Genomic DNA, 7,700 nt, shown 5'->3' with positions numbered 1-7,700 from the left:
GAAATTAAGGTTTCCTCTCTTCTTGTTTTCAATATATATAATAATATAATATATATATTATTTTTCTTAACTTTTTTCTTTTTGTTTTCTTTCCTTACGTTTTTTTTTCTATTTTTTTTTTTACAATTTCCCTTTCTTTTCTTTATTTCTGTCTTTTTATTAATTTATTTTTTTTAATATGCTGTTTCTTTCTTACTAATTTGCCCCCCTTACTTTTTGTAGGAATTGAAGCATAACTTAAGAGAGCACAACCAGTTTTTTAAATATAATCCAGGGGGTGGGTTTTTTTTCTCACGTCCGTGTGATCGACTCCTTGGTGGTACATGTTCTTCCTCGTATTCGTGCATCCTGAACGTCATGGAAGGTGGCCCCGCAAAGGCTAAAAGCTCTCTCCATTCGATCACCCTAGGGAGGATCGCTCGAAAGGTTTACCTCGTAGCACAGTTCATGGCATCCTGATCGTCATGGAGGGGCCCTACAAAGGCTTAGCGAGCTCGTCGCATTTCAATCACCCTAGGGAGATTGCGCTCGAAAAGGTTTGCCTGGTAGCATCGTTCATTCGCCATCCTGATTCGTCATGGGAGGGGCTTCGCAAAAGGCTTACAGTCCTCCCATTCGATCACCCTTAGGGAGGATCCTTGAAAGGTTTTGCCTTATAGCACTCGTTATGCATCCTGATCGTCAATGGGAGAGCTCCTGAAGGCCTTACAACCTTCCATTCGATCAACTACGCGCGAAGGAGCCTCGAAGAGGTTTTGCCTCGTAGCACCGTCATTCGCATCCTGATCGCATGGGAAGGGGCTCGCCAAGGGCTGACAACTCCCCATTTATCACCCTAGGGAGATTATGCGAAAGTTCGCTTCGTAGCATGTTCGTGGTATCCTATCGTCAAGGGTGAGGGGCCTCGAAAGGATACAAAAAACACTCCCACTCGTCAACCCCCTAGGATCCTGGAAAGGTTCACCTTATGCGCTGCTCGTGCATTAGGTCATCAATGGAAAGGGCCCCGCAAAAAGGCTTACAAACTTCCCGTTCGATCTCATAAAGGGTCTATATGGATTACCCAGTCTTTTTTCTGTTAGCAGACATAGAGGATAGGGTTTTCTTTTTTCCTATCCTTAATTTATTTTTATTTTTTTCTTTAAATGGTTGAAACTTATCCCCTCGTGATAATATACTATATATTTAATACAATGGTTCATATCTTCACCGAAGCACGTTTCATCTGATGGAGAGGCATCTAGTGATTTTTTAAAGAACGGAGTCAGCGCCAATGAAGAAGACGTAAGGCATTTCTGTCAGCAAAAATCATTAGCCAGTCTTTCGCTGATCGTTGGCCAAGTCCTAAACGATAACATGATCATTTTCCCAAATGATGGAAGTGCCCTTGTCTCGAGGAGAACGTGCATGGATCCTGCGATCTTCCTATTCATGAAAAGACCCCAATCCCCTGATCGAAGTTGCTGAAACACCTTATGATGTCGCCATAATTGGAAGGATCAGGTTCTGAAGGCTGACCGTCGTGAACGAAAGTCCCTGAGATTCGGCTTCGTTGTACCTGTCATTTTGAAGAGTGGCTTGAGGTTGTAAGATAGGTCGAACGAACGCGATCTCCTTCGGACATCAGTTTTCCTTGGCACAGTATGGCCTCCTTGTACACGTATGATCGCCCAATGGGTGACATGTTCGAATAGCTTCTGTGAAGGCGCTAGTGCCCTTCAACCAATCCTCTCATACCGTGGCTGGGCGAAGCATCGCATTTCCTTTCATGGGACCTCTGGTTGCCCTCGGGGGCCTTCCGATCAGGAAGGCTATACAAGGAGGTGGTTCCTTCCCTCAAAGAGCTACCGGTCACCGCAACTAAAAGAGATACTTGCCGAAGACCGTGTGAACACTTTTTCTAGGCATATTTTTCGATAATTGGGCTCCGTCAGAGCAGAGAATCGCTACCACTCCTTCGAGCGTGACTCTTCAGTGTCCTATTAGCTTCTGGGATCTCTTTTTGGTTTCTAGAGGACTCACAATACCACACCGTTACATGAAGCAAAAGAAAGTCCCTCGATTTCTTCGGTCCAGCAAAGCAAAATCCGCTGTAGCGATAGTGTCCAGATTATTTGCATTGTGTCGAGGATTGGGTCAAACAGGGAGAACATGCTATTCGCGGAGATAGAGTGAAGACGAGTTGAAAGGAAAAAACTTATCTACCCCGCTTTTTCTATCCGCTGGTTAAGAACTTTTTAAATATTCTCTTAGAAGAGGTTTTACCATTCGTCCGGAGGTCTTTCAGAAATAGCCTAGTTTGATGGCTCACGGGACTGTTGATAGTCTCACCGTTCCGGTCTTGGCCAAACATCTCATCATGGCCTAGAAGCACGAGGCTTCAACTCCCGACGGCGCATGGACTTTCACTTCAACACGCATTCCCCGTTCCTGCAGCTGTTGAGGTCCCAAGATGGCCTGCTTTCTTGCGAAGACGTGGCTGGATTACCTTCGACGAGTACGAGGCACGGGAGTTGATCCATAGCGGCGCATTATTAATGGCATGCAAGCATTCTGAATAGGAGCAGGCCATGAATCCTAATTGACGATAAAACCTATCCTTTCTGAAGTCCAGTTATTTCTGCCAGCATCCGATCAGGCTACATATCCTCCCAGTGTGGGAATGTCCGAGTCTATAGAGTCGTAATAGGTCTTTTCGTTTCAGCCGACAGTTCGGTTAAAGGTTCGCTTCGTAGCATCGTTCGTGTATCCTGATCGTCATGGGAGGGGCCTCGCAAAGGCATACAACACTCCCACTCGGTCACCCTAGGATCCTGGAAAGGTCTACCTTATGCGCTGCTCGTGCATCTAGGTCATCATGGAAAGGGCCCCGCAAAGGCTTACAACTCTCCCGTTCGATCTCAGAAGGGTCTACTATGGATTACCCAGTCCTTTTCTGTTAGCAAGTTGTCATAGAGGATAGGGGTTTTATTTTTCTATTCTTATTTATTTATTTTTTTCTTTAAATGGTTGAAACTTATTCCCCCTGTGATATATATATATATATATACAATGGTTCACTTCACCGAGCACGTTTCATCTGATGAGAGGCATCTCGTGATTTTTAAAGAACGGAGTCAGCCCATGAAGGAAGGACGTAGCATTTCTGTAGCAAAATCATTAGCCAGTCCTTTCGCTGATCGTTGGCCAAGTCTAAACGATAACATGATCATTTCCAAATGATGGAAGTGCCCTTGTCTCGAGGAGAACGTGCATGGATCCTGCGATCTTCTATTCATGAAAAGACCCCAAATCCTGATCGAGTGCTGACACTTAGATGTCGCATAATTGAGGATCAGGTCTGCTGGACCGTCGTGACGAAAGTCCCTGGAGAATTCGGCTTCGTTGACTGTCATTGAGAGTGGCTTGAGGTTGTAGTAGGTCGAAACGAGCGATTCCTTCGTGACATCAGTTTTCTTGGCACAGTATGGCCTCCTTGTACACGTATGATCGCAATGGTGACATAGTTCGAGCTTTCTGTGAAGCCTAGTGCCCTTCAACCAATCCTCTCCATACCGTGGTGGGCGAAGCATCGATTTCTTTATGGGACCTCTGGTTGCTCGGGGGCCTTCCGATCAGAGGAAGCTTTTACAAGGAGGTGGTTCCTTCCCTCAAAGAGCTAACCGGTCACCGCAACAAAAAGAGATACTTGCCGAAGACGTGTGAACACCTTTTTCAGGCATATTTTTCGATAGTGTGCTCGTAGAGAGAGAATCGTACAACTCCTTCGAAGCGTGACTCTTCAGTGTCTATTAGCTTCTGGATCTCTTTTTGGTTTCTAGAGACTCACAAATATGACAAGCCCGTTACATAGAAGCAAAAGAAAGTCTCTCGATCTCGGTCCACGCAAAATCCTGACGATTCACAGATTGCATTTCGAGATTGGTCAAACAGGGAGAACATGCTATTCGCGGAGATAGAGGTTGAAGACGAGTTGAAGGAAAAAACTTATCTAGCCGCTTTTCTATCCTGCTGGTTATGCCTTTTTGTATTTCCCTAGAAAAGAGGTTACCTTCGTCCCGGAGTCTTCAGAATAGCTAGTTTGATGGCTCACGGGACTGTTTATAGTCTCACCGTTCCGGTCTTGGCCAACATCTATCATGGCCTAGGCTGATAGCAGAGGCTTCAAACCCGATCGGGCGCATGGACTTTCACTTCAACACGCATTACCCCGTTCCTGCAGCTGTTGAGGTCCCAAGATGGCCTGCTTTTCTTGCGAAGGTGGCTGGATTTACTTCGACGAGTACGAGGCACGGGATTTGATCCATAGCGGCGCCATTATTTAATGGCATGCAAGCATTCTGAATAGGAGCAGGCATGAATGCCTAATTGACGATAAAGACCTATCTTTTCTGAAGTCCAGTTATTTCTCCAGCATCCGATCAGGCTACATATCCTCCCAGTGTGGGAATGTCCGATCTATAGAGTCGTATAGTCCTTTTCGTTTCAGCCGACAGTTCGGCTTCCATCAGGACATTCCGAATGATATAAGGGGAATACCTCTTGCCCCTACGCCGAAGAACATTTTACATTAGTGAAGAGTATGCACGAGACACAAGCCCTCGTCTCAAGTATTCTTGCCGGCTCGTACATTGGATCCGCACACTCATGTTACCCCACGGTTCAAGGTTTGATGGTTAACAAAGCATGACAACTACTTCGAAGAGAATCTTCATTTGTTAGTGACTAGTGCTATTCCTCTTCCAGCGCCGCCAAGATTACCCAAAGGTAGAGGGATCAACCATGGGGGGAAGCAACTTCGCCTGACTGGGGAGGTGGTGGCGATCGCACAAAAAGACGCTTCCAAACCGGTTAAGGAGGACAGTCATAGTAGTATCGGTGATCGTTGTTGGAAGCGACCCTCCAAAAAGCACAGAGCCTCGAATGCCGATTTTCTTGAGAGGGTTTAGAATCATCTGGTGGCTTCTAACGCTCTCAACCTACTGATATGTCGTCCCTTTATATATATATATATATATAAGTCCTCTCGTCTCGTCTTTTTTTTTTTTTTAAACTGTACGGTTTACATTTAGTCTCCTCTTCCGTAGTCACCCTTGAACCTCTCTCTTCAAGGACTTGAAGCCTCACGAAACAAAGAATCTTTGGTGGGCCATTTTGCCATTGACTCAGCCTTAAGGGCGTTGGTACCTTCGAAGTGCTGCCGATGGATCCCATGCCAAGGTCCTGTCCAGTACATGCTATCCTCAGTGACATCCCTCATTTCAAAAAGGCGGTGGTCATCGGGAACATCGAGGCTTTAGATTTCGTAGCCAAGGAAACTATTTCCCCCTTAGTGCCTACGGTAGGAAGGATTCTCCAACCCAGAGAAGCGTCGAGGTTCTTGGCAAGTCCAAGTGATAGTGAGTTCCCGAGGCAAGTAGATAGGGCACCACCCCCGATCGTCCCCGAGGTTTTCAAGTTCTATGCTGCCACCGTAGTTTCCAATGTTCAATGCCATGTAGCCTCGACCATGTGGAAGACTATGCACAAGAAGATCATGCGTACTCTTTTCAAGAAGCTTTTTAGTCTGGAAAAAGAAACACATGTGATATTCCGAGCCATTTCCGACATTTGTGGTTCCAACCTCCCTCCTCTCAGAAAACTTGTCAATGAGTACTTTCGAAACGTGGAGAAGTACACCCTTTTTTAGTTATCCTATTCTTCTCAGTTAACTCAAACAAGTAAGGAGCAATGTTTAAAGGAGGCTAAATCTGATCTGGAGAAGATACTGTACGATGAAAGTAGTGCTTTTGATAAATGAAAGGCGCTACTTGAACACGACTCTCGGGCCTTACAAGAAGAAGAGACAATACTAGCCAGGTTTGAGGCCATCAGGGCTGAACGGGCCGAAATATCGCAAACTGATTTCTGAGAGCGAAGGCCTTTTGACTCGGCATAAGCTTGAGGCCTCAGAGATGCGGGGGGCGATAAACAAGATCGAGACCACCCCAATCCTTTTTGACAAGGATGTCAAAGCTTTGGATGTCCTACGTCATGTGTTGGAAGCCATGCAACATGAGCTAGGGAATTACCACTGGGTACCTTGACTTGATGTTACTCGTCTTATTGGATTAGTCGTACTCCTAGGCATAGCTACTGGATTCGACTATTGTAGTGTTGAAATATCTTAAATGGAAGTTTTTTTTTGTCATTTTCTTTAAGTTGCCTATGTACCCTTTATAATGACAGAGATCAAGTCGTAACATAGTTCGTACAAAGGTTTTTTTTTATGCGTAAAACTTCTTGAGAAACTTACCATTGATTAGGCCAATTCTTAGCCCATCTTGATCAACTATCTTGTATGCTCCATTTGTGTAGACTTCTTTGACGATGTAGGGCCCATCCCATTTAGGTGTAAACTTATTCTCTGTATGTCTTGTCGTGATAATTGGTCTCCTTACGGCGAGCACTAGATCACCTACTTGAAAGGACCGAGGCTTTACATGCTTATCGAAGGCGTTAGACATTCGCGCTTGGTAACATTCCAGTGTTTGTTGAGCTTCTAATTTTTTTTCATCCAGTGCTTCCAACTCTTAGAGCCACAGTTTGGTGTTGTCCTCTGTAGTCAGCCCTTCTTGCACTGCCATTCTCAGCGGTGGAATTTCTCTTTCCAAAGGAAGGACAACTTCTACCCCATAAACGAGAGAGTACGGGGTGACTCCTATAGGGGTGCGGTGAGTGATGCGATAAGCCCACAATACTTCACCGATCTTCTCCTGCCAATCTCTCTTCGACTTGGAAACAATTTTCTTCAGCAGGTTGCACAATGTCTTGTTAAATTCCTCAGCCAACCCATTTGCGGCGGCGTTATATATGGATGACTTGTACTACTTGAATTTGAATTTTTCACACAACATATCCATCAAATTGTTGGAGAATTATCTTCCTTTATCCATCACGATCCAATGGGGAATAGCGTACTGATAAATGATATGAGTGCGGATAAAATCCACCACGTTTTCTTTCTTAGCTTCCCTTAGCGCGACAGCCTCAGCCCATCTTGAGAAATAGTCAGTGGCTGCGAGGATGTAGGAGTGCCCTGTTGTCGACTTAGGTGTTATAGGGCCGACCAGATCGAGGCCCCATGCTTCAAAAGGCCATGAGGCTATGGTCGGATGTAGAGGCTTAGGCGGTTGATGAATGAAATTCGTATGATATTGACAGACTTCACATTTCTTTTCATAATCCATTGAGTCCTGGATCATTCCCGGCCAATAATAACTCATTCTTTTTCAGCTGGAATTGTAGCTTTGGTCCCGCTTGATGCGCGCCGCATACGCCTGAGTGTGCTTCCTCCAAAGCCTTCGCTGACTCTTTCTTACTAAGGCATCGAAGGAAAAGTCCTTCAAAGGATCGACGGTATAGGACCCCTTTGTAGTAAATGAAATGCGCGGCTCTCTTGCGGACCTTGATTTTATGGCAGGAGTAATCGAGAGCCTTCCATGCTCAAGGTAATCTATGATGGGCTGTCGTCAGTCTTCCTCGTCGGTTAGGTAGAATGATATTGCATTCGTTCCCTTATATGCAGTCCCAATCAGAGGTACAACCCATCTCCGCCAAAACGATATATTAAGGGGCACATTATCCAGGTCCTTTAAAGCAGTGGCTAGGTTTGCCAAGGCATCCGCTTTCTTGAACTCCGTCCTCGGGACATGTTCCAA

This window comes from Benincasa hispida, chromosome 11, assembly GCF_009727055.1.
Source record: "Benincasa hispida cultivar B227 chromosome 11, ASM972705v1, whole genome shotgun sequence".
Classification (NCBI taxonomy): domain Eukaryota; kingdom Viridiplantae; phylum Streptophyta; class Magnoliopsida; order Cucurbitales; family Cucurbitaceae; genus Benincasa; species Benincasa hispida.
This window is presented reverse-complemented; position numbering follows the sequence as displayed.